The sequence below is a fragment of the Podarcis filfolensis genome, assembly GCF_964270895.1.
Source record: "Podarcis filfolensis genome assembly, chromosome: 6".
NCBI classification, from domain to species: Eukaryota; Metazoa; Chordata; class Lepidosauria; order Squamata; family Lacertidae; genus Podarcis; species Podarcis filfolensis.
This window is the reverse complement of record NC_139609.1, coordinates 57,598,318-57,625,211: the sequence shown is the minus strand read 5'-3', so window position 1 is coordinate 57,625,211 and position 26,894 is coordinate 57,598,318. Positions and strand designations below refer to the sequence as shown.

Below are 26,894 nucleotides of genomic sequence, written 5' to 3'. Positions count from 1 at the left end.
GCTTCAGGTTGCACGTTTTCATGTTACGGATGCGCCAAAACCCAGAAGTACTGGAATGGGTTACTTCTGAGTTTCGGCAATCGCACATGTGCAGAAGCACTAAAATTGCATTTTGCGCATGTGCAGAAGCGCCGAATCGCAGCCCGCACATGTGCAGACACAACGCTGTGGGTTGCGAACGTGCCTCCCGCACGGATCACGTTCACAACCCGAGCGTCCACTGTATACAAACAAGACGAAAACACCAGTGGCTGATGTATGTTCTACAACCCTCGCACAGCCAGCCAGTTAACTATCCCAAAAAATGTGTGAATTGATGTCATAGTGACAGACACCCTACAACCAACTTTGTCAAGTGAACGTATGCATGGCATTTGAAATAGGAGGCCAGCTAAACACTCCATGCTGCACCACTGGCACACAGAAGGTTCACAGAAAGGTTTTCCAAACTGTAGTGCTTGGTATCTCTCTCACACAGATAGAATTGCAACATACAGTGAAGCTTATTGTTGTGCCACAGATCAAGGCAAAGAGTGCACCATTACGTTTGTTCTTGGCTCCCTTGATGGCTTAACTCAGATTTCCCACAAAGCAGTGAGAGACTTGAGATCTGAGCAGTTTCCCCAGTTCTTCAAACAGAGGTGGAATCCCTTTTGTGGAGGGATGTCACACCCTCCTGGAAGAGAGAAAAAGAGGGCATTTGTGTTACCCTCTAGGCTATCTGGGTGAATTTCAAAGCTCAAGTGTAAAACAGAGGGAAGTAAAATGTTAATCCCAGCTCACCAACACTCCACAGTCCTGGAAACACAGCTTGCTATTGTATTTTCTTCAGAGGACTAAGGAGTTCTAACTTCAAAGCCATCTTATACTTCAGAGAATGACCCACTACCCATAGTGCGGCTGGTGTGTTTCAAACCCAACCTATAAAACCTAAACCAAGGGAATCACAAGTTATATTCCATGCAGGCACTAGATGCAGAAGATATACTTATGCAGATGCCTTTCCATTTCTACTGAGGAACTGCAGCTCCTGCTAGTTTTGCTACTACGCTAGGCTATGATTATCCATGGGATCAGGCTGCAACATACAGGGTGCATTCAGATGTGGGGAATACAGTGGTACCTCGGGTTGCATACACTTCAGGTTACATGCACTTCAGGTTACAGACTCCGCTAACCCAGAAATAGTACCTTGGGTTAAGAACTTTGCTTCAGGCTGAGAACAGAAATAGTGCTCTGGCGGCACGGCAGCAGGAGGCCCCATTAGCTAAAGTGGTGCTTCAGGTTAAGAACAGTTTCAGGTTAAGAACGGACCTCTGGAACGAATTAAGTACTTAACCCGAGATACCACTGTATTGCGTTAGTTTCCCTGGCTATGATGCTAGAGCTCCTGTCCCATTTTCTAATGTTCTTTTTGACCAATATACCAGCAAGGACTGCCTCTCCGCATATGAACCTACCTGGACCCCGAGATCATAATCCAAGGCCCTTCTAAGGAACATAACAGACTGTCTTCTGTTGGCAGCTTGCTGATGGAGAACATTATAAGGTGATGGATTATAGCCAGAAAAAACTTGACTATCAAAATCACTCTAGAGATACGAGTGGACAGGGTGGCAACACAAGAACGGGCCTTTTCTGCAGTGGCTGCAGTTTGTGGAATGCTACCCCTAGGGAGGTTCAGGGGCCCCTTTCATTATACACCTTTAGATGCTAGACAAAAATGTTCCTCTTCAACCAGGCCTTTGGCTGATTATCTTCCAATACCCTTTTAAACGTGTTGTGGGAAGAGGGGTTATTTGTTTGGTCTGTTCTGGTTTGTATTATTTGTGTGTGTTTGTTATCTTGCATTTTTGTGTTGTGAACCACCCTGGGATCTACAAATGAAGAGTGGCATACAAATTTAAATAATAATAAAACCAGTTGGTGTGGTGTGACAACAACATTGAACAATTCCCCCACTCTTCTTGCACATGCGTGCTTCCATTCCCTCATGATAACAGCAGGAAAGAACCATTCGCCAGTATGGAGCCCCAAGTTTTATCACTTTAATCCTGCAATTCTGAGGATTATGGAGGCTGCAAACAGGTATTTTTTTTTCCTGGAGTCAAGTAACATGGAAATGTTACACAAAACATGTGCTATGTTCCATTAGATTTCTTGGAAGTGGCTTTTATGCCATGTGGAAGTTGAAATATAATGTGGAATTTAACACTTGGGGAAGCTTTGGGAAAATGGAATAAACTGCTATCTGAATGCAGCCAGAATCATCTGTACTCTGAGCATTCTAACTTGCAGGGAGTGGGGAGATTCCTTGCCCTTGGCTTGCTGACAAGTGGCTTTGCAGAAGACTGCTCAAATCCTTTCTGCTCACTATTTCACACCTTTACTTATGTCTAAAAATAACATTGCACGGAAGGGGTTTGTTTTGCTGTTTTGCATAGTGAATGAAAACAACAAGATGACATTTAGGAGATATTGTGCAGGTGGTGGGGATTCAATCCAGATATTCAACAACGCTCAGACCCAACGCTTTCACAGAGATAGTAAAAGATCATTCCCTCCCCCACACACAAACATTCATAGGTGTGTGGATGATGGGGCTTAGAGTATGATTCACCCTGATGTTGTGGGTTTCTGCCCCCTCCCTCCCTTAATATGACAGGCTGGTGCAAACAGGGAAGTAAAATTAATGAAACACACCAAAACCCTATTGAAAAGAAAATCAAGCAGCATTACCCTATAGAGAGCTGCAATTCAGTCTGAGTCATACTTCTCAACTAGACCTTCATATTGCAGAATAGCTTCAGCACCCCAAGTTCCCTCCAAGCCTTTAAGGCAACCAGCATCCTACACTCGAGTATTCAACAGCTTCAGCTAATCAACCCTTTCTTGGCTCTCCTCCCAGCTCTGTCACTGCACCTCCATTCTGATTTTCTGACTTGTAATAGCCTTCATTTAATTCTAAGGCTAGATTTGCACACTCTATGGCTTGCGACAGTCTTCATTATTCCAGCCTTGCCCCCACTGCACTCCAACTTTACCATAGAATTACTGCCCCACTTTGGGAAAGGGCTGTGGTTCCATGATGTGAATTGCAACCTGCAAGAGGCTCCTTCAATGCCTGAAAACTCCAGTTAAAAGAGCACAGGAAAACCTGGGCAGGGAAGATCTCTGGAGGCTGGACACACCAACAATAGGACTGAGGCTCTCAAAAGGCTGCTCCATATTATCTTTTTGTATTGTGCACAGATTACTGCTTTCCCTCCTCTATCCTCCCTGCACAGTGAGTGGTGTTAGGTAGGGCTGAGCTATGCCATGCAAAGCACCATGGCTGCCCGTTACCTTGAATTCACACCAGGCAACAGAAACAGCTAAAAAGTCCTCTTCCTGCACTTTTAGAGGGAGCGGAGATTTATTTTTTTAGCTGCTGAAAAAAATCATGTTGTAACGCTTCTCTTCCCTGAGCTCTATTAAAGGCAGGCACTCCTAAGGCACGGTAAATGCAGCACACAGGTCTGAGATCACAGATGGGGAACCTGCAGCTCTCCAGATATAACACCCATCAGCTGAAGCTGGCATGACCAATGGACAGGGATGGTGGATGCTGAAAGCCAGCAACACCTAGTGGAGGTTCCTCTCGAGCAAGGCACACTCGGAAAGGAAATGGGAAGGGAGGCAACAGGAGGAACAAAAACCATTTTTACCCCAGCGACAATTCACTAGCAGATGGGAGTTTCCCCCAAATGAGGTTGTGCTTTCCCCCCACCTGTCAGGAGACTGGCAAAAAGTCAAGACAGGATTGCCTTGCCGCTAATGGGGAGGGGGAGAACAGGGTGTGCTTCCATCTGCTACAGCCATTTGGCAGCCCTGATTACCAACTGTGTCAGACTGCAGGGGTTCTGCACAGCTACCCATAGGAGGAGTCCCTGGTGTCAGCTGCTCGGAGGGGGGAGGGAAGAGGAAGAGAAAGGGGAGATCTCTGGGGAGTGCGGAAAACACCATGCAAAGACACACACACACACCAGGATCCTATGCAAGAGTACTACGAAGTAATCCCAATGAGCTTAATTGGATTTACTTCCAGGTAAACGTGCAAAGGATTGCAGTCTTAAACCTTTTGGGGCGAGGTGAGGGGGGTGGAATTCTCTTCAATAGTTACTTGTGGCTGCTGCCTCTAAGCCCCCTCTCCAAATCTTTGAATAAAGAAAGATGGGAGGACATTGACTCTAACATGCTTCGTGGGGGACACAGAAAACAGAACGCCACTTGGAAATAAAAAGCTTTGCTATATAAACACTACACACACACACACACACACACACTTCCATTTCCTCCTCCACAACACACGCCCGCCCTCCTCTTCTAGATTGCTTAACGCGGATTCCTACAGAACTCTCACAACTAGGGGAGTTAAGGAGTAGGAAAATGTCATGTCACTCCTGCCTACCCCGCTCCCCCCCCCTTTAACGCATTCTAAAGGGAGACGTGGATTTTCTAATCGATGCGACTCTGAATAATGTGCGGCGGGGAGAGGTGAGTGTTAATTCCTCTCTGTGTGTGTGCGCGCGTCCGCCACACTAGAACACAAGGGGCGGCGGCGGAGAGACAGCCCAGCGTGGTTTGGGGCATGGGATGGGTGTGGAAGGCACATTCCGCTGCCTGCACGGGTGCATCGAAGCAGCGGAACAAGTTACACAAGCGTGCCCTTTCTCCTACTTTCTCTCACTCCCACCGAACCTCACCTGCTGGCGCGCTATGCGGCCATGGCCCCCAACTTGTCCCCCCCCCCCACTTCTTCTGGCACGCCCACTAAAGCAAGCCCTTCCCGACTCGCCAGAATCACCCGGCGTCCGGTCCCGCTGCCCTTGACCCACCCACGCAGCGTGGGCGGGGAGTCTCCTTCCGCCGCTCCCCCGCACGAAGCCCACCCCCCCTCCTCCTCCTCCTCGGCCGATCTCCGCAGTGGCAAGCAGAACATTCCTCCAGGCGCCCCGCTTTGCAACACCCATTGCCAAACCCTTAGAAAGACCTCCTCGGCGGGGCGGGCCGGGAAGAGGACCTGCGGTGGGAAGGAGGGGGCGGCCGGGCACGCTCTCCCCGTCCTGCCGCGCCCCTCGGAGGCGACCGATTAGCTGGCATTTTTCGAGCTCCCCCGCTCTCCCTCCTCCTCCTCCTGCATCCGTCCGTCTGGCTTCCAGCAGTCCATTTGTCAGCGCCAAGCAGGCGCCCCCGCCCCGCCAAGCAGCGAGGAGGGGCCCAGCCAACCCGCCCCCCCCCCACGCCGCCGTTTTCAAATTAAAACGCCTAAACGGTCGTCGTCGGTGACACACAGACCCAGTATTGTGCTCCCGACCCGGTAAATAATCAGGTTACTGTGCTAAAAGCCCAGGAGGCTGCACAAACACACCACGCAAGCAGGCTACAGGTTCGGATCTGGCATTCTGAACTGCATAGACCGCCTCTCGCGCTTGCAAACTTGCTTGCCATCTTCCCCTGGTTTTTCTTTCTTTTTTTTTAAAGAAATACTGAACACCCCCCAAGAGAGCGGGATCGGGGCCCCATGTGCAAGGAAGGCACTGCCCTGGCTGCGGGCCCGCTCAACCCCGCGCGCCTTTTACTACGGATTGGCCAAGAGGTTGAGACTTTCATTTTCTTTTACTCCCCTTCCGCGCCCCCGCGATCCGTTGAATGAGTCTTTCTCTCACACTCCCCTCACACGGGCGAAATTGCTTCAGGAATTCAGCCCTCCTTCCCGCGCCTCCCACCCCCCGCCCGGCCTCTAACCACCACCTTTGCTAACAGAGGAGTGTTGTAATGTTGGGGGTGTATTCCTGAAACGGCGATTCAGGAAGATAAGCCTGTCAGGCGCGGTTACACCGCCTGCCAACATTTCTGCATGCAACAGAGTAGTGGTGGAAGGATTTCTCTCTTTTTCTAGGTTCAGTTTCAACATCGCGGGGGAAGAGAGATAAAAGGCTGGGAAACAAGATATTCTGCACTCTTCTTTTTTTTAAGGCAGTCTATGAGCAAACCCACAGAGCAACCATGTTACAGTTGTAAGCCAAACAAAATACCCCACCATCAACAGGCACGCAGCTTTATTATAGCTACAGACAAGACGCCGACTATAATCGTTAATGGATTTCCGCAAACGCCCGGTTGCTCCGCACAAGAACACACTCTTAAAAGAAAAAGCAGCAAAACCAACCAACTGATCTCAAGGAGAGCCCCGGATTTTCCATCGCTAAATTATAGGCGGACAAACTGTTGCTTTTATTATGCACTTTGTGCAGCCGGTTTGCATTACGAACCTCCCTGTGATCTCCGTATGAAGGGCGGCGGACAAATTCAATGGAGAAATGAAAATCAACTCTGAAACACTCTCCCACCCCGCTTCCTAGGGGCTGCGCGAGAAACCGGCCAGACGGAGGATCTTTCCGAGCCCGATCTCTCCCCGGCGCCTCGCGATTCCCATGCAAAGCGGCGGCTCCGCTCCGCCCCACCCAAATCTGCCTTCCTGCTCCATCTCCTCCCTCCTCCCAAGTTTGCTTCCTGCGGACCGAGCGCACCACGAGCGGGCATGGAAAATATGTTTGCAACACTTTTCCATCCTCTGCCTGTTCCCCCAGTCAGGCTGCCGGGGGGGGGCTGGCGTCCCCCTCGCCAGGCCCCGGGGGCGAAAAGCGGGAGAAGGAGAGATCCGTAGGATCTGGCTTACTTTGGGCGCCCGTCTGTAAGAAAGCAGGCGGCGAGATCGCCGCGCCGGGTTTCTTTCCAAGAGCGGCGGGCTCCGGCCCCCGAGAACCCACCCAGCCGCTCCAAGCGTGGCGGCTTCGGCTTGCTCGCAGCGTCCGCACCCGGATCCGCGACGGCTTTGCGCGGCGCCGGAGACCAAGGCGGCTTCGCAGCTGCCTTTCCTCCGCCTCCAGCCAACCCGCCTTTCCCAGACTGGGAAAACCCCCTGGATTTCCAAGGGAGGGAGGGAGGAGGAGATCTGAAAGGGGTGGGGTGGGGGAGAGCCCTGGGAAGCTCGATTCCGGATCCTGCCGGTCTCTCGCTCTTCCCGAAGTTTGGAGCGAGCCGGGATCCACCCCGGAGTGGCGGGAAACGGCCCCAGCCCAGACTGCGGGGATTCTGACAACTCGGCGCGCTTAGGGCGCAGACACGAACCTGCGGGAAGGCGGCTCCTCGGCGCGGTCTCCGCGCTGCCTCTTCGCCCCTTTTTTAAATCCAGCGTTTTGCGAGTCGAGTCCCTCCTGCTCCGAGCGGCGCGAGCTTAAGAAAATGCTCGTCATGGCAACGCCACTGCCTAGCCCGGCCAGACTCGCGCCCCCCGCCCGCCCTTCTCCAAAGGGGGAGGGACTCTCTTAAGGTGGAGCAGGCGAAGCCCGGACGCCTCGGAGCTTTTTAAGGGGGAGGAAGGGAGATGCGGCTCCCTGAAAATCGCTGGAGGGTTTTTGCTCGCGCGCGCGACTCCCCCCCCCCCACCCGCATGTAGGGAGACAGATAAAACTCTGAGCAGGAGCAATGGAGGGCTAGGGAGGAATGGGGAGAATCGGAGATGCCGGGCTGGTTTGCTTTTTTTCTTTCTTTTAATTGCACGCTGCTGCAGGCAATTATTAAACACCGCTGCTTTGGAAGAAAAGGCAGCTTTTAGAACAAAGTATCTCTCGATTGCGGCTGCTTTCTTTCCGCCCACCATGTTCCTTTCTCCCAGACCAACTTAACCAGTAAACAAAATATCTATATAATGATCGCAAGAACATAACACAAAGGTGCATAGCTACTTTGTTATTTCTGCAAGGCTTTGCAAACAGTGATGGGGTTCTTAGAACTACTCTTGCATCGTAAAGTAGATCAGCCACCTGCGACGTCTAGACTTTGACCCGATTGCCATAGAGCACCTATCAGCCAGATATCCATGGGTCCTAGTTGGAACAGACCCATTGAAATTAATAGACATTTACTGGCTCATATCCATTAATTTTAATGGCCCTAATCTAAGTAGGACTGAGTAGGAGGCAGAGACGTGTTTTTTGTCTCCATTTTGTAGACAATTTTTTAAACCGTTGAATAGTACTGAAATGAAATATCCTAATCAAATAGATTTGAGTTGGGTTGCACTTCTAAATAATGATTCTATGTTTTGAAAGTTACAGAAACTTTTATCCTTTCTATTAATGGGGGGGGGGGGGAGCAAAGGAGGTCCCTGCATTCTTCCCTCTCAGAGTGATACAATTACAGTGATACCTTGGTTCTCAAACTTAATCCATTCCGGGACTCTGTTTGACTCCTGAAACCGTTCGAAGACCAAGGCACGCCTTCTGATCGGCTGCAGGAGCTTCCTGCACTCAATCGAAAGCTGTGGAAGCCACATTGGATGTTCTGCTTCCGAAAAACGTTCGCAAACCAGAACACTTATTTCTGGGTTTGCAGTGTTTGGGAGCTGATTTGTTCGACAACTAAGCCGCTTGGGAACCAAGGCACCACTATAATTATTCTTGCTTGCCTAGGCTCATTACCTAGGACTGCTACTGTGCAAAAAGCAGAAGTGGCTTTCTGGTTAAGGTGGAACCTCTATAATAGCTGCTAGGCAAGTGGGTCGCTGTTGCTTACTGGGAGGGAGATGGGAAGAGCGGAAGGCTGTGGGGAGGCTGGCACAGTGAAACTGCACTAGCAGAGCCAATCTGGTACTCCTGCTGGTGCATTTGCACCACGCTGACCTCCCCTCCACCTTGCCCCTCCATCCAGTCTACTCACTTGCTGGGCAGCTAGCCCCACCCAACTCACTTGTAGAGAGATCACTACAGCAGATCCTATGGGGGGGGGGAGCTTGGGCTTGGGAAACGAATGCAGCCCTCCAGGCCTATCTATGTGGCTTTTTGGAGTCTTTCGCAGGCCACACCCCTCTCCACAAACTGCACCAGCCACACCTTCCTTGAGTGCTTTTGCCTGGCTGGAAGTATGGTGATGCCTCTTCCTTTTCAGGATAGATGTGTGTGCATGCGTATAGACCACATAACTGGAATGTGGACTGTTGAACAAAGAAAAGATTTGCATCTCATGCTCCACCCACACTTGCCTCTAGCCACACCCACCACTACTATGCAGAGTCTCTAGAAGGTTATCCATGAGGGAATAATGCCCTTGAGCTGAATGAGGTTTCCTCACCCAGTAAAAGGCAAGTTCCTTCTTTTCCACCCCATGAGTCATAACCCCAAGAGCCTTCTATCTTTCCTTATGCACCACCACAAACTCTTAGACTGAAAGCACTCCCCCCACCCCAGACCATCCTTAAATTATGGGTTATAAATTGTGGGTTGCCATCTGATTTATTCTGACAAGAGAAAGAGAAGCATTCAGGGTGCAAAGGCCTCTTGACCAGGCACCAGAAACTCAGTAGGGATGGAATCTGTATAACCTCTTGTAGGAGGGATTTCCAACGGGCCCACAAGGATTACAGCTAGAAAATGCACGTGAAGCACTTTGAACACTTGAAAGCACTGTACAAATGTTAAGTTTCTTCTTATCCTCTCCCTCTTTTAGCCCCCTAAAATTTCCTTTAGTTGGCCACTCTTCTCCTGAAGTATATTATAACCATGGGGTTAGGGAGAATTCTCCTGATAGGGATAGGGATTTACTTAAAAAACAATGCACAACTGCTACTTGCCTGATTATCCTCCTAACTAGTGTGGCCTGAGGGCCCCACAGATCATCATCATTGCTGCCCTGCCTTCTCTCACACACACACACACACATGCAGATATCTCTCCACAAAAGGGGGTGAGTGGTAGGGCTTCTACAAGTCAACTAAAATGCACTACCACCCAGGTAGGAACAGCTCTCTAGTTCCTCCTCAGCCTATATGCACCATCGGTGCTCATGGCTCAGATGGTGGTGGGTACTCAGGGTCAGAGCTCATTGGAATGCCCAGAGCAACAGTCTGCCAAGGTGGAGCTTGTGCTGAGCTTTACAGCTGAGTAAGATCAGGGACTCTCAAAGCCACTTTTGCCTGAGACATTAGGGTGTGCCTGGGCACACCCAGCACGCTCTGTATGCATGCCTATTTTTAAAATGGGCCTTGTGAGTTTGAAATCTAGAAGTCACCAGTGCATGGAATACAGTAGCCAAGTCATCTCTGTCCTAAAGGCACCTTAGCTGGAGAACCAGCAGGAGTTGGAGACAGGCAGGAAATCCCACATGTTCCACTCCCCTTCTGCTACATTAACAGAGCAATTTAAAGTCCTTGTCTGCCATCCTGGAGTAGGTTTAGATGGAGCGGAGGGGTCCCTCCACCCAGCTTCTGCTGGCAGAGAAGCTCTACTAGCAATGAGGGAGCCCCACTGGCTGGAAAGGGGCACTCCACAGGGGGGTTGCCTCCACAGAAGCCAGTGAACCAGCATGACACCTTTTGAGGGCAGGTTGAGGGCAGATCTGAGGAAGATAGCTCAGTTGGTAGAGTAGGAGACTTTTCATCTGAGGATCATGGGTTTGAGCCTGTCAGGAGTGCATGCAGGAGCCAGGTCCTGTGACTGGTAGGGCTTCGCAGGACTGGGGCCTTCCTTAGTTTGTTCTGAAGAGGCAAGGTGCGGCCACACCTGTGAGGCCAATTGGTAACTCACAGCACCTGGTAGCAAGAGCTGGGAAGGGATACAAGGTCAGCATTTCCCTTTGGCTCTTTGCCACGGCAACACACTTCCTGCCTTGCTGCGTTTGGCTTCTTGACTCCTTGATTTCTGATCCTCGGACCTTTGGCTCCTGATTTCCTGACCCTCTGACCCTTGGCTTCCTGACTCCTGGCTTCCAGACTCCCATTCCTGCTCCCACCCCGCCGTCTTGCCCCCGGTCCCGACGTCCTTGGCCGGGACTTCAACCGTCTGTAAACTGGACCGTTACAGAGCCTCACATTGGATAGAAGATTCCTGCATTGCAAGGAGTTGGACTAGAGGACCCTGGTGGTCCCCTCTAACTCTACAATTCTATGATTCTGCCACCACATAACAGCAATAGGCATGATCCTGGCCTCTTACTTTGCTGGGAATTGGTGCTGCACAGAGGCATTGTTTTGCTCCATCCCCCCTTCCTCCCTGACTGGTTCAAAAGGTGGTGTTGTAGGCAAGTGGCAGTGGCTACACTGCTCCCTCAAGCCCCACCACTGCTAGCCAGGGGGTTGGGTTATAGCCAGCAGTAGCTAAGGATTTGCCCTTTCATGACACCTAAAGTCAGATGCCTGAGACTGTCACCTCACTCTGCCTAATGGTAGAGCCAGATTAGCTGAGTATATTACATTAGATCAGTCACTTGCTAGTTCACTATATTTAACATACTAGAACTTCCAGTTGAGATACGGTATTTCCTGAAAGGTGAATACGAAGATTTCCATGGGAAATAATGGGAAACTTTGGGAAATATTACTTTCCCGAGTAGTGGTCCATGAGGTGGGGCCCTCCTAGCACCAGTATTCTTGTAGCTTGCTTGGAGGGTGTGTGTGTGGAGGTATGGTGGTAGCAAGGTCGGGGCTGCATGGTCACCTCAGTGGGAGGGTCAGATTACTTCTGCTCAGCCCTGACCTCACCACTGCCCTGCACATCCCCAGGTAAGCTCTAGTGATGCTGGTGTTGGGAGTATGGCTCCGCCCACAACACATGGGCCACATTTGTACTTTATGCATCAATAGACTCCATTTTGAGCACCATTTGGTGGAAAGGTAGAATCAGTGGAACAGTAGAGCAAAAAGGGGGGCACGGGTTAGGGCAGGGTAGAAGTGCAACTTAATTTTATCTGCCAAAATGCCAGGGGAAATGGCGTCAGCTGCTGGAGCACTCGGGTAACTGGGGGGCATATTATGAAAGACACCTGAAACCCAGCTTTTGCTTAGAAGACTGGTAGCCTGTACCTGAGATTCTGTACATATATTTTTTCATTCTCCATGTTTCTCTTGCTGCTGCCACTACCTCAGTTCTCAAGTCAACTTTTTGCCTGGTCTCTTCCCAATTGTCTCAAAACTTCCTTATCAAAAATATTTGTTGCTCCATTCACTTTTGCCTCTTGACCTTTGCACCTCTGGCACATGGCCCTTGGGCTGAAAAATATTCCCTGTGGTCAGTACCATTTTTCTAGAAAAAGAGGTGCCAGAACTCACCATGAACACCTGCCTTGTTCTCTTAGAATGCCAATGTCCCCCATCTGTGAGGTGCTGGAATCCATCTGAGAAGTGCTGGGACTGAGTTCTGCCTGAAAAAAGCCCTGCCTGTTGTAAACTTCCTTGAGGACGTTCTGAAAGACACAAGAAAAAAAAATGTTCTCTATTCAGATGTGACCTAGAAATATTGGTCTTCTTTCCAAGCTGGTTATGCCTTAGATGAGCCTTGCCAGATCTAGTCCAGCCTCTTGTTTCCTACAGTGGCCAAATGCTTCTGAGAAGACATCAGGAAGTGCATGATGACAACAATAATCATCTACTTATGTTGTTCCCCAGGGACTGGTATTTAGAGGCATCCTGCCTCTGATCCTGGAGACAATGCAGCCATCATGACCAGTAGCTATTGGCAGCTTTATCATCTGGGAGCAGCCCAAAACATTTTGTTGCCTGAGGCGAGGAAGCTGCTGGACTTGCAGCTGAATCATACTTCTGAAATGGTGATAGGACAGCATCTTCCACCACACAGGCAGCAGGAGGCTAGCTTGGGATGCCCAACTATGTCCTGCAATGCCTTACCATCACTCCCTGACCTGCACCATCATCCACCTACCTCACTCTGCTTAATGGCATGCCCTGCCTTTATCCCCCACAGGCCATTGAGAAGTCAGGCCTATTAGGCCACATTCACAACATACATTTAAAGCACATCACTTCAAGCAGTGATGGCTTCCCCCAAAGAATCATGGGAGCTGTAGTTTGCTAAGCATCCTGAGAACTGTGAGGAAGGCCTTACAGTTCTCAGGGTGGTTCAACAATCAAGCCTTCTTCATGGGGACCTGTGGAAATGGTAGCTCTGTGAGGAAAAGAGCAGTCTTCTAACTACTCTCTAATCCCCTTAAGAAGCTACAGCTCCCAGAATTCTTTGGGAGAAGCCAGAACTGTTTAAAGTGTTTAAATGCATGGTGCAAATGTGGCATCCGTTTTGCACACCACCCATTTTCTGTCCATCGCTGCCCAGGACTTTGATTGATTGATTGATTGATTGAAATATTTATATATTGTTGCATTAAAAAATAATAATATCACAGTGTTTTACAACAATATAAAAAGATGAAACCAAACAATGACAGCAAAAAATGTTAAAAACTAGTTAAAAGCAAAAAGAAATTGAAAACAAGAAAGTTACTCCAAGAAAGTTACCCAACACCTCCAGAAAGATAACGGACCATCTTCCCTAATTTGCTAGATGGCTCCCAAAACTTGGAACTGGTCTTCTGCACAGGGGTAGACTTTGGTTTTTCAAATTCCAGTGGTGTCCTTTGTGAGGCCAAAATTTGGCGCCCCCTGCTTCTCACTTTCCATCCTCCTCAGTTCATTACATCACAGTTGCGGTGCCCTGCAGTGCCTCCTAGGTTTGGTGCCCAGTGCAGTGGAACTGGTCGCCCTGCCCTAAATTTGCCTCTGCTTTGTGTGTTTTTAAATGTATATATTCAGAACATAAGGCGAGCCCTGCTGTATAAAGAGACAAAGGCCCATCTAGTCTAGCATCCTGTCTTCAAGTGGCCACTCAAATGCCTATGGGAAGACCCCAAACAAGAGCTGAGCGCAATACCACTCTCCCTTCCTGTGGGAAGTGGTATTCAGAAGCAACTGGTATTCAAAAGCATTACAGCCTCTGACAGTGAAAGTAGAATCTAATGGCAAGGAGGTAAAGGTAAAGGTAAAGGGACCCCTGACCATTAGGTTCAGTCGTGGCCGACTCTGGGGTTGCAGCGCTCATCTCGCTTTATTGGCTGAGAGAGTGGGCGTTTGTCCGCAGACAGCTTCCGGGTCATGTGGCCAGCATGACAAAGTCACTTCTGGCGAACCAGTGCAGTGCACGGAAATGCCGTTTACCTTCCTGCCGGAGCGGTACCTATTTCTCTACTTGCACTTTGACGTGCTTTCAAACTGCTAGGTTGGCAGGAGCAGGGACTGAGCAATGGGAGCTCACTCCATCGCGGGGATTTGAACCGCCGACCTTCTGATCGGCAAGTCCTAGGCTCTGTAGTTTGGCAAATATCAGCACCCATGCAGCAGCTGGAAAGGTGCGCTTTGAAAATGGGGCTGTCTATATGCCTTGCCATCAAACGAAGTAAGAGGGGAAGCTTTCAATCAGTAATTGTAATTCAATGAAACTCCTTTCAATATGAGGCTGCAGAAGCTGGGACCGAGCAACAGGAGCTCACCCCGTCGCGAGGATTCGAACGCCGACCTTCTGATCAGCAAGTCCTAAGCTCTGTGGTTTAACCCACAGTGCCACCCGTGTCCCTATATGGCAAGGAGGTACTTTGCCTTTAAGTTAAAGATGGTCATGGTGACTTATGATAAGTACTGCCTCAGGGGAGCCTTGCTTATCCATCAGCCTGTATTGACTTGGTGGTAAACTATCTGCAAAGTTTGCACTGATTAAACTTTCCCAGTCTATCAGAGACTTGCAGTCCCCTTGTTTATTGCATGTATGCTCCTGGCAATCAGAATATGCCACCCTGACCCACACATTCCATAGACACTCCTTTGTCCATTCTTCTCCTGGTGACTAAGTTCAGGTCACACAGAATGAGAATGGCATCATATGATGTCCGTTTCCATTCAGGCCTTGGGTGTGTGAAGTCTGCGTTCCGAGGGATCACAAGTTAGCAAAGAGTGGGTGGCCTTGCATCCTATTGCGTAAGGTTGAGTGATCAGAGGCACAGTTTGAGCCAGCTTTTCCCTTAACAGGCAGTTTTGATTGACAGATGATGCTTCTGAGGCAGGCATCCAGTGTAACTATGCTGAGCACCCTCTGCTAGATCCCAAACCTGTCCCCACACCAGACCACTTGAAAACTGCTGAGGATCTTAGTGGACTATTTAATTTTTCTTCTTCTGCCTGTTGTAGCAATAGCAAAGTGCTGTTCTAAACCCATGTGGTTTTTATTTGCATTTTATTGCTTCTTTGATTTCTTATTGCAGAATTTTATAGAATTCAGATGGTAACTTTCCTTCGCAGACAAGCCACGGACCTCCTGAATGAAGATCGTCAACTGCTGGTGATCAGTGGGCCACAGTTTGTAAATCTCTGCCTTAGGATGCTTAACACAGTCTTGCTGGGAAAGACCTCTGCCAAAAAACTGCTGTGTGTATAAATAAAGCAGGTGTTTAAATAGCCTCCTCCCTGACTTTGTCTCTAATCTTCAAAGTACGGCACCACCAGAAGCCTCAAAGGCTCTCCTGCAAGTAATATAAGGGCATTTGGAGGGACAGGTTTGCATTCCTTTCTTGGTCATGCACACTCCTCTTTAATGTTAGAAGGGAGAAATTTATCCATATCCAACAATGAGGCTCATTTCTTTTGAAAAGTCCCTTTGTGACTTTGATATTCCCCCCCTGAAATTTCCTGGAGCCAGGACCTGCTATTATTATTATTACTAATAATGACTGTCCGCTTGTATAGCAGTCAACACAATGGAGTCTTTTTCTGGGATGAGTCTTTCAGGTATTTACTTGATTCAAAGGGCAACTTTTGCATTGACACAGTATTTTCTGTGAGGATGCTGGCTGAATCCTTTTAAATAAAGTAAGAAACAGAGATGGCATGATCTGGCTATTAAACACTTTTAATGTCATTTAAAGACTCATCCACATTTTTGCTTGAGCCATATTTTGATTGTATTGTGTGCTAATTAATTCCCCCAGGTCTGGGAGCTTTTCTCATTCTTTCATGCCTTGTGAAAATCTGCTCTGACCTATTGAATTGAAGCTTGGTTAGGCAAACTCTCTTTGGATTTTTCACACATCTGATAAGATCTGACTCAGCACAGAACAGAAGAGTGGATATCCACAAGTTCTCGGGTGGAGGCGGGGGGAATAAATCTGTACACAATACAGTATGATCAAAATACAGTTCAAGTGAAAGTGTGGATGAACCCTTTATTTCATTGGGAGAAATTTAAGCACATGCTTAACTTTATCATCAAAATCAGTGGGACTTATCACTGGCTAGATTGTACCAAAAGGGCCCTACGGTTCTGGCAGCCATCCTGTGGGACACAGTAGGTCTTATTCTCAAGTAACTATACTGAGAATACAAAAAAAAAGTCTTAAGCCTTCCTATTCCCTTTCAGGGTACTGTTTTTAGGCTAGAAAGGCAAGCCCATTTCACAAACTATGGAGGGAGCTCCCACTAAGCAGTAGAGCAGGGGACATCAAACTTTTCCAGCAAGGGGCCGGTCCACTGTCCCTCAGACCTTGTGGGGGGCCGGACTATATTTTGAAAAAAATATTTGAACGAATTCCTATGTCCCACAAATAACCCAGAGATGCATTTTAAATAAAAGAACACATTCTACTCCTGTAAAAACACCAGGCAGGCCCCTGAAAAACCCAGAGATGCATTTTAAATAAAAGCACACATTCTACTCATGTAAAAACACGCTGATTCCCGGACTGTCCACGGGCTGGATCCTTAGTTTGCCTACGCATGCAGTAGAGGCACGGAATACCTTCCCTGTTGCTCCACTCATAGCCGTGGTCCACTTCCCCCACCATCTGCAGTGAGGCAGAATTTGAAGTCTTGTTTTCCAAAGTGGGTGGGACAGGGGACTTTGAACAAGGAGGTACAGCAGGACAGTCAGGCTCTGCTGGAGAAGAATTCAAACAATAACGGGTTCTTTCCCCAACCCAACCCAGTACAGAGGCATTATGATAAACTTAAGATGGAAATTCAACAAATGATGCCTTTGCCAGAACATCATCACTATCCCATGGCAACAGATTGCGCCTTCTGGATTTCTGCCTGCCATGAAGCTGTTAGAGGTAAAATGGTTGAGATCAAAGGTGGCAAATTGTCCCGGGGACCCATCCCAGCAAACACTGTGAACAGGACCCTCAGCTGCCTGGTGGGAAGAAGAAAAACCTGTTGTGGCCTGCTTAGGTTTTTAACAGCAATTTGCTGGGCAGAAGTCAGCAGATGAAATTTTTCACAGCGCACAGATAAGCATTACAACTTGCTACTGTTGGCAGATCAAGTCTATTTTAAAGGCACAGGACCCAGGATTTCTAAAAACTTGGGGAAGAATACACCAGCACATATGGTTTTCCCCCTCAATGAAGCACTGTGATAGGAAAAGTTGGATCTGGAGAAAATTCTCTCTTACCTACATACATGAAACTCTTAAGTGACTTTGTTTGCTTATCATGTTTTGGTTCTTAGTAACTTCCTAACAGCTGGATTTTGATGGAGACAGTAAGATTTGAGCCTCTCTCCCCAGCTATCTAATCACTATGGGATTTCTCCATAGCTTTCTGTTTGCCCCGTTGGCCTCTTGGAAAGTACTGGATGGCAGCTGGATATTTACTTGTTTCTTTTGATCAGCCAAGAATGAATTAGGAATCTAAGCATGTGTGCTAAGTACACAGGGCCTGACTACCCTGATCCCTGGCACGTGGCAGCATCAGAGCATCAGATTACAGATTGGGCTGCGGGTGGGGAGGAGAGAAGCTACTCTATGAGCAAACACCTTAGTAGAGTAACAGAGCAAACATATCACCATGCAGCCTTTACATTCTATGAGTGCAAAGGTGCTGATAAAATGTTGTTTCAAGCTGCTGGATAAGAAAGACAGAGAGGCCCAGCCAAGCAACCAGAAAATGGTGCAGAGCACCTTCAGCTTCTTTTCACCTTTGCACGGTAAGTTGCACCTGCTGAAATTATTCTGCGAAACCTTTCAGGGAACAAGGAGCAACATCCTGTACTTTGGAAATGAGAGCTAGTGTGGCATTGTGCACTGCATCAGAACAGGACTGGTGAGGTCTGGGTTCAAATTCCTCATTTGGTTATGAAAGTTACTGTGGGACTCTGGACCAGTCACCAACTCTCAGCCCAACCTACCTTGTAGGGTTGCTGTGATAAAATAAAAGGGTGGGAGGTGGAAGAAGTGTGTTGAGCAGTCTCAAGCTCCTTGGCGGAAAGATGGCCCATAAATGAAATAAGAAGCGTTTGGATTTGATATCCCGCCTTTCACTCCCCTTCAGGAGTCTCAAAGCGGCTAACATTCTCCTTTCCCTTCCTCCAAACAAACACTCTGTGAGGTGAGTGGGGCTGAGAGACTTCAGAGAAGTGTGACTGGCCCAAGGTCACCCAGCAGCTGCATGTGGAGGAGCGGAGACGCGAACCCGGTTCCCCAGATTACGAGACTACCGCTCTTAACCACTACACCACACTGGCTCTATAACTATAAAATAGATCCTTCTTTGCAGTTGGTCAACCCCAGAAAACATTTGCATCAAAATTCTTCAAATGCTTGAAGAGATCTAGATATCTAGAGTTTAAAAAATCATCACCATCATCATTTTTAATTTGTATTTCTATCTTACAATACTCAAGGCGGTTTACAAGCTGAAGAAACAAAAAATGTACATCTTATAACAAACTAATGCAATACAAAAATGCGATAATAAAACATAACTTTAAAATAAGCAACCAACATCAAAAAGTAACATTCAACAATCATTAGAATAGTATAAAATAATAATATATTTATATTATATATATTATTATATAATATATATAATATTATAAGCATATAAAAGTTAAACAGAAATTCACCCTCAACAGTTACGATAAATAATTTGTAAACTATAATCAATAAAACAATGGCAAGCCACAGCACATAAAATAATACAATAGAAATTGAGAAGCAGAGACTAGAGGTTGGAGCAAGGCAGGTAGAAGAGAGCCTTGCCTGATGAAGTCTCTCCTCTCACAGTTCTTCCTACAGGCACAGCTTCCTTGTGAGCATGAAGCTAACTCCAAACTGAGTAACAACAACCCCTGGATCAAACTGGAGCTGCTTACATCCTGCTAGTGGTAAGTATAAAATAATGTAATTTTAGGAACCAGGGGGCCTGATTTCAAAGTCTGACATTGGCAGATGATGCTCCTGCCTTTTTGCTGTGCTAAGCATATCATATGTGACGACCTACTGGCTTCCTTGGGTCAATAGGCTTAGCTGGTGCCATATGCCCCTCAGCCGAGAGTTTTTGAGAAAGGCAAGTGGCCTCACTTCTCAGCCTGATGAAAATCTGTCTTCTATTCTACCATTCCATTGTAAGATAATAAATGTGCTAGATGTCACAGCAATCAATTACTTTAAGAGCATTGTTAATTTTCAATTACTGATGCATTACTATGGGGAAGCTGCTAATATAAAAAGGAAATGATGGAGTTTAGATAATTTTTTTGTTATATAGAAACAATTCAGTTCTTCAGAAGTTCGCTGCCGGGATAGCTAGGCTGCTTAAACCCCATTGCCTACAGTTGTAGATGGGATACATTTGTAAACGTCCTAATGTGAAACATTGGAACTGAATGTAACATTGGCTCTGCACTTTAGAACTCCCAAGCAGCTGCCTTTCCTATATTCTTTTCGGTGCCTACTAAAAAAATTCTTATTTATACCAGCCTACTCAGATGCTTAGGAAGCCTAAGTAATTTTAATCTGTTTTAGCATTTTAACTTTTGTATGTTTTAAAGTACAGTTGCACTATTTATTTATTTATTTATTTGCTTGCTTGCTTGCTTGCTTCCTTGCTTGCTTTATCTTTTTGTAAACCATGCTGAGGTTTGGTTGTTTGATGTTCACAATCAAGGGGTGCATGAGTTTTATGAAATAAAATCAATAAATAAATCTTGGCAAGTAAAGTTAAAAACCCAAATTTTATCCATGTCCACCCATAAAGTATTCCCCTCCCCTCTCACAGCATCTTAAACCTGCCTTGCATCACCTAATGCAGCAACATCACCTAAGGTACCAGACATTGGTGTGCTGTACCTTGCTTGCTCTTTCTCCATAGCAATTTATGAAGTAAGGAAGGTGGGGTTTTTCTACATGATCAAGCAGCATCCTCTCATTTTAAACTCTGGGCAGGATTCTCCCAATGAGCCCTGTCAGCCGTGTTCCTGCACAATGACTTCCGCTTGCACAACAGGGCTCCCCACCCCCAATATTATCCCTGAAATTTACTTTGGGGGGAGAATGTCAAGGGAACCCTCAGAACAGTGCATGAGTGGGAGGAGAAGGAGAAACATTCTGTCTCGCAAATTGAAATGCTTGCGCAGATAGAACAATCATAGAATCATAAAACTGAAGAGTTGGTAGGGACCTCAAGTGTCATCTAGTTCAACATCCTGAAATGCAGGAATGTCATAGCACAGCACTGAATTTTGCGCTCCTAACAATTTGGACCCCCAGGCAACTGCCCATGTGGCCCCCATGCTACGCCACTGTTCAGCCAAAGTAAATAGCGAGACAAACCATGTAGGTTTTATCAGAAGCCAAATTGCAGCAGATCAGAAAGATTGCAACATCCATAGGTTGGGCTGGAAATCGCTGCCTCCTTACATCCCTGGCTGCGACTTGTGAGGGTTGGCTAGTTTAGCCCAGGGGTCAGCAAACGTTTTCAGCAGGAGGCCAGTCCACTGTCCATCAGACCTTGTGGGGGGCCGGACTATATTTTGAAGGGGAAAAAACATTCTACTCATGTAAAAAACACTGATTTCTGGACCGTCCGTGCGCCAGATTTAGAAGGCGATGGGGCCGGATCCATCCCCCGGGCCTTAGTTTGCTTACCCATAGTTTAGCCTTTCTTATCTCCAACAAAGCTGTGCTAGGAAGTTCCCAGAACATCCTCACATTCAGGTAGGATCAGTAATGGAAGGAAGTTAAGTGCACCTTCCTGCGTATTCATGAGAATTAAATGTCACCCTTTACTTAAAGTTGCAGACAGTGAGTTGAAAGGAGGGATTTCTGCTCTTGATGTTAATGCTTATTTACTTTCAACTCTGATAAGCAGGTTTTGCACTGTTTTAGAAACTTGCAAAGTGTGTTTTGCTAGAGTCTACATGAGACAAAGAAACATGTGCATATATCAAGTGAAGCAAAGCATTTTCTCTGCTATTTTCGTCTCCCTTCAGAATTATTATCTGTCTCCAGCTTAATATGCTTAGATGGCCACCATCAGGAAGCCATCAGTGCATTTTATTCTCATCGCAGATAGCTTTTACCATCCCCAGTACACAGATGAAACTCCGAGAAGTGTAATTATTTGCTCAAGGTCACACAAGGAAACTGTGTCAGAGCAGATGGCTGAAATGGAAGAAGGAGCTGTCTGGTTTCAGAGCTTATCCACACCTCCATTTCCCCCCTTGGCTTTCCCCTGGGAACACCCATGGTTTAGCGCTGAATTGGAACAAAAGGCAATCGGGTTTCCCTTGGATTGCTGTTCTGGTGCAGTGACAAAGAGTGGGTTTTCTGGGAGAAAGCAGCTGGGGAAAGGCATAACTGCTTGGACCTAGAAAGCACAGGGCAAGCAGAAAACCATGTAGACCCATACTTTCTAGGCATGGGAAAAGCAGGACCATGGACAAGCCCTAGGTACATGAAGTGCCCATGTAATCAATTGTTCCAGCCTTAATCTAAGGCAGTGTTTCCCAAACTTGGGTCTCTAGCTGTTTTTGGACTACAGTTCCCATAATCCCTGACAACTGGTCCTGCTAGCTAGGGATGATGGGAGTTGTAGTCCAAAAACAGCTGAAGACCCAAGTTTGTAAAACACTGATCTAAGACCTAGTTCTCACTGAAGTGGTAAAGCTGTATCTGCACTGCAGGTGGAGGCTAACATGAGAACAAATGTCCCCCCCCCCAAAGCAGTTCCCCAAATATTTATTTATTTCATAATAGCTATATAATCCAAGGTTAGGGTTTGATCCTCTTATGGGACACCTGCATATTCCTGCAATGCAATGGGTTGGACTAGATGATCCTCAGGGTCCCGTCCAACTCTGCAGTTCTATGATTCTATATATTGCTTGATGGTTTTTATTTTTAAAAACCCCTCAAAGCAGTTTACAAAAAAATGATAAAACAATGAAATTATCAGTAAAAAATGTTTAAAAGAACAATGTAAAGCATTAAAAAAAAAGTAAAATCAACAATAAGCCAAAAATCAGATTAAAACACATGTCAACATTCCACGTATCTGGATAGGATTGCCTAAACAAATATGTTTTTAAGAGGCGACAAAACAAGCACTGCACAGGTGCCTGCCTGATGTCAATTGTCAGGGAGTTCCACAGTGTGGGTGTTGCCCCTCTAAAAGACCAGTTCCTTACAAATGCAGAGCGAGTATTATATGGAACCTTTAACAGTGCCAGTTTCTCAGATTGGCGCATACTCGCAGGAATGTGTTGGGTACAAGTTGGGTGATCTGATCACTGACGTACCACCACCACATCCAAACTAATTTGGCATTCATCCTACCAGGGTCTCCAATAGGATGGCTACCATTCTTCAGTTTATTCAGCTGCTGGTTTTAAAAAAAGCACAGAAGCAAACCCAGAGACTCTTGAGACACTTGGAAATATACAATAGTAATTAAAGCAAAGTACAACAACAATGCATTTGCTCTGTGTTACCCATCTTCCCCATTGCCCTTGCAGAAATGCGCCTGGCAGCAAAGAAGAGGTTCTTCTTGGCGATGGCATTCATTATATGGTGCGGGCCTAGCATTACACCACCCAAAGGCATCATTAAGAAGTGCAGATGATCATTTTCTCTGCCTCTCTCCACATGAAGCCCAGACTTAAGAATTCTGCTGTTCCTCCAAGTGCTGAGATTACCCAAGCTTCAACTTCCAGGCTGCCTTTAGACCACCAAATGGTATAATTAAATCACGACCCAGTAGCTTGCTATTATTCCTGCTTCCCAACCAATGGGAATTGACAGAGCTGAACTAGCATCTGAAAAATGCATAAGACTTAAAGGGATTGAAAACCACTACTTATCATACAGTCCAGTATCATCCCATTGTTTCCCGGGGCTCTGCCATCTATCATGTGTTGTTCTTGTCCTACATTCAAACTGTTATCTCTTTGAAGCAGGGAATAGTTTTCTTTTTCTGTGTGCTTAGTATACAGCACAGAGGGAATCAGCGTCACAGCTGGGTCTCTAGAGGTAGATACTACTAAGAAAATGCTTCAGGGTTAAAGCTGTGAAATGTCAGCCATGCTAAGTTTGAAGGACTAATATCATTTCCTCATTTGCTCCTAAGATTCAGGGTCTCGTCTCATGATCACTTCGGTCCATGGCAACTTTAACAAAGCCTAGTCTCTGCAGACTTTTTGAAATGCTTCTGTAAGCACCCACAACCATGCATTGCATTGGCTTCAGTTGATCACGAGAGTTGTAATTAAAGTTCAACAATATCTGGAGGGCCACAGGTTCCCCACCCCTGGTTTTTGATGTGCTGGTGTGTCTGCTGAGCTACATTTGTTTCACACATTTAAGTTTCAGGTTTGCAGCACAATCCTGTGCATGTTTATTTGTAATCTGGTCCCAGTGAATTCAATGGGACTTACAAACAAATCAACATGCATAGGATTACAGCCTTAGTGTGTACTCAACAGGTAGCTGTAGTCAATCCCAGTTCGCTGACACATGTACTTCCATTTCACACATGAAGTGGTCCACAGTATAGTTATATTATGCTGGAAGCCAAATCCAGGCTTTTGTGGCAGATGCACCAGTGCTCAAATTATAGGGCGAAAGACATGAAAGACTATTTGTGAAATCTGCAAGACCCAGACCCTGACTACCCCAGCTATTCCAGAAACAATACACAAAGTATTGTTAGACTTTGTTGATGTACTAAACTGTTATAGCTGCCCCATAGGCTCTCTGAAAGACTCACAGAACAAATGCAACAATTACGGAGCAATAGAAACTGTTAAAATTAAAAACACAATTAGAACTTGGATTTCAAAATTAAGTCATCCAGGCTATTTTTTAAAATGTATTTTTATTAAAGATTTTCTTGGTTTACAAAAGTATGTACAATCTCTCTCTCTATTTTTTCAAGTAACATTTTTTACAGATCAGTTTCATTTGTTGAGACATTAGGAAGAAAAGGGGGAAAGAGGTGGAGGGGGAAAAGGTGAGTGGGGTTGGGGTTGGGTGGTGATGTTTCTATTTTACTTAATATATGTGGGATTTTGTGTCAGCGTTGCTTGTGCAGGTTCTCTGCTATTCACTTGTGTTAGTCAAGGTTGTGGTCTTTTTGGCCTTCTTGTTCACCCAGGCTTTTTCAATAGTCATCCAGGCTATTGAAAAAGCCAGGGTGAACAAGAAGGCCCAAAAGACCACAACCCTGGCAACAAGTAAACCTCTTTGGGAAGATGGTTCCCTAAGTGGAGTGCCACTATCAAAGAGCCCCTGCCCCTGGGACTTACCCTGCCTCACCTCATTTGGTGGGGGCACTCTGAGCAAGGCTTTAAGCAAGTGCTTAACATTGTGTTAATATACAGAAATTGTATTTGGTGTCCTTCAAGGGGAGATGCTTTTTAGTAATATTAGTAGCTCAAGCCCTCTCTGTAAGGAATAGACCTAAATGTTATACCCCGATTTGACTGGATGGACTCATAAATACCAAACTGTTTCTTCTGGTAACAGGAAACATAGTTTCACCCAATGCTGAAGCCTAGGAAGGCAAGTAGCTGCATGATTCATTTCTTCCTGGCTTCCATTTTCATCTCTCCCTTCCTCTTCAGCCATCATCCCATCACCTTCTCCAAGCCACGCTTGTAGTTTGAAAGGGAAGCTCTGATCAGTTGTCTGGTAGGTCAGATCTTTTCAGTGTGGCAGCACGGAACTCTTTCCAGCAGTGGCGTAGCGTGGGGGGTGCAGGGGGGGCGGGCCGCACTGGGCGCAACATCTGGGGTTAGGGCAAATCCATGGGTTAGGGGGCGCAAATCCACGGGTTAGGGGGCGCAAATCCACGGGTTAGGGGGCGCAAATTACTTGCCTTGCCCCGGGTGCTGACAACCCACGCTACGCCACTGCTTTCCAGTCACGTTTCTTTTTTAGACGGGTTTCAGCAATACAAAGAAAAAGAGCGATCTGAGCATCCAAAAGAGGCTTGTTGCTTTGATCCTTTGTTCAGAAGTAAATGCAACTTATTGCAACTGAATTTATTTCCAAGGAAAGGTGGTTAGGCTTGCAGCACGAGGCTTGACCTATATTAGACTGTAAAGCCAGTCAATGAGGCCAGATGTAAGACACAAAGGGTTGCCAGATGCACAACAGGACTCCAATGAATTTCACAGTTAGCAACTTATTGCAATTCTACATTACACGTTAGGAAAAGCTATATATGTGCAGCTCTTAAAGGTCCAGAATCAGGGCCGGCTCCACCATTTGGCAGAGTCAGCCCCTTCAGGTGGCAGATACTAGGAGGTGGGCAGTGGGGGTGGGATTTGTAGAGCAGAACTGTGTATGACTTATGGCCTGCCATGCACTCCTTAAGCTAGTCTGCCATCCTCAGGTGTGGTGGCTGATTCTGCCCTACTGCTAGTGGTCCTTCCCAAACAGGGATTTGCATGTTAGAATATGTTTTCATATTCAGAAAAAAAAGTTGGCAACCTTTATTATGAAAAAAGTGACACGTGTGACAAAGCCGAAAATGTTTATTGTGCAACATGTACCAGGCATGGACTGTAAAGAACATGAGGAGGTTTGCAGATGGGAGAAATGGCTTGAAAAGAGGATTCTAACAGGAAGAAATCAAGAAAAAAGAATGCGGGAGAAATGACACTGTAGAGATGCAAAGGGAAGAAAAAGGGCTGTAATGGAGAGATGAGCAAGGAACATAAAATGGTGCAATTAGGGAGGAAAGCCAAACAAGAAATAATGAGAAGATAGGGGAGGGAAACATGGATGATTGGGGGGGGTCAGGGGACAGAAATGGGACCCAGAAACTCAGTAGACTAAGGACACTGTGAGACATCAAATACCAAAGCTACATACCCCCCAAAGTCAGTGCTTTATAGGGGTAATCACTATCAATAATGCATGCCTGCAATGTGGCACTTGACGGCAATTAAGAAAGCATTATGCTCCCCCAGCGAAATCTAAATTATTCCTCACAGCCTCACTGCTCACCACATTCTATCAGAGTGCGTCTTCTTGCGTGCACATCAGCTGAGCGCAGGGAGCCAGAGAGAGAGAGAGAGAGAGAGGCTTAATGTAGGGAATCATGAATGTTTGATGTCACAGAAGGGATGGGGAGACTTGCGTTTGTGAATGTGACTGCACAGGAAGGATGGCGACATAATTATGGAAATGCAGGAAGCTCCTTGGGGGATTTAAAGATGTACAGCAGGCCAAAGTGACCCTTGCCCATCCTGTATGGTGTGGTCTTGCAAAATATCAAGGAAGAAGAGTTTGGATTTGAAATCCCGCTTTATCACTACCCTAAGGAGTCTGGGACGTGGGTGGCGCTGTGGGTAAAACCTCAGCGTCTAGGACTTGCCGATCACATGGTCGGCGGTTCGAATCCCCACGGCGGGGTGAGCTCCCGTCTTTCGGTCCCAGCTCCTGCCCACCTAGCAGTTCGAAAGCACCCCTAAGTGCAAGTAGATAAATAGGTACTGCTTTATAGCGGGAAGGTAAACGGCGTTTCCGTATGCGGCGCTGGTGCTGGCTCACCAGAGCAGCTTCGTCATGCTGGCCACGTGACCCGGAAGTGTCTTCGGACAGCGCCGGCTTCCGGCCTCTTGAGCGAGATGAGCGCGCAACCCTAGAGTCGGTCACGACTGGCCCGTACGGGCAGGGGTAACTTTACCTTTAAGGAGTCTCAAAGCGGCTAACAATCTCCTTTCCCTTCCTCCCCCACAA

General features: G+C 46.9%; 1 protein-coding gene across 1 annotated transcript in view; it reads right to left on the bottom strand.

The window, feature by feature from the left end:
- ATP2B4 (ATPase plasma membrane Ca2+ transporting 4) overlaps positions 1 to 7,324 on the bottom strand; it is a 173,454-nt gene extending 166,130 nt beyond the window's left edge. The window contains exon 1 of the mRNA XM_083617964.1: positions 7,174 to 7,324. The gene's annotated coding sequence lies outside the window, so the exon portion shown is untranslated. The remainder of the gene's footprint in view (positions 1 to 7,173) is intronic.
- Between the last annotated feature and the right edge of the window lie 19,570 nt (positions 7,325 to 26,894).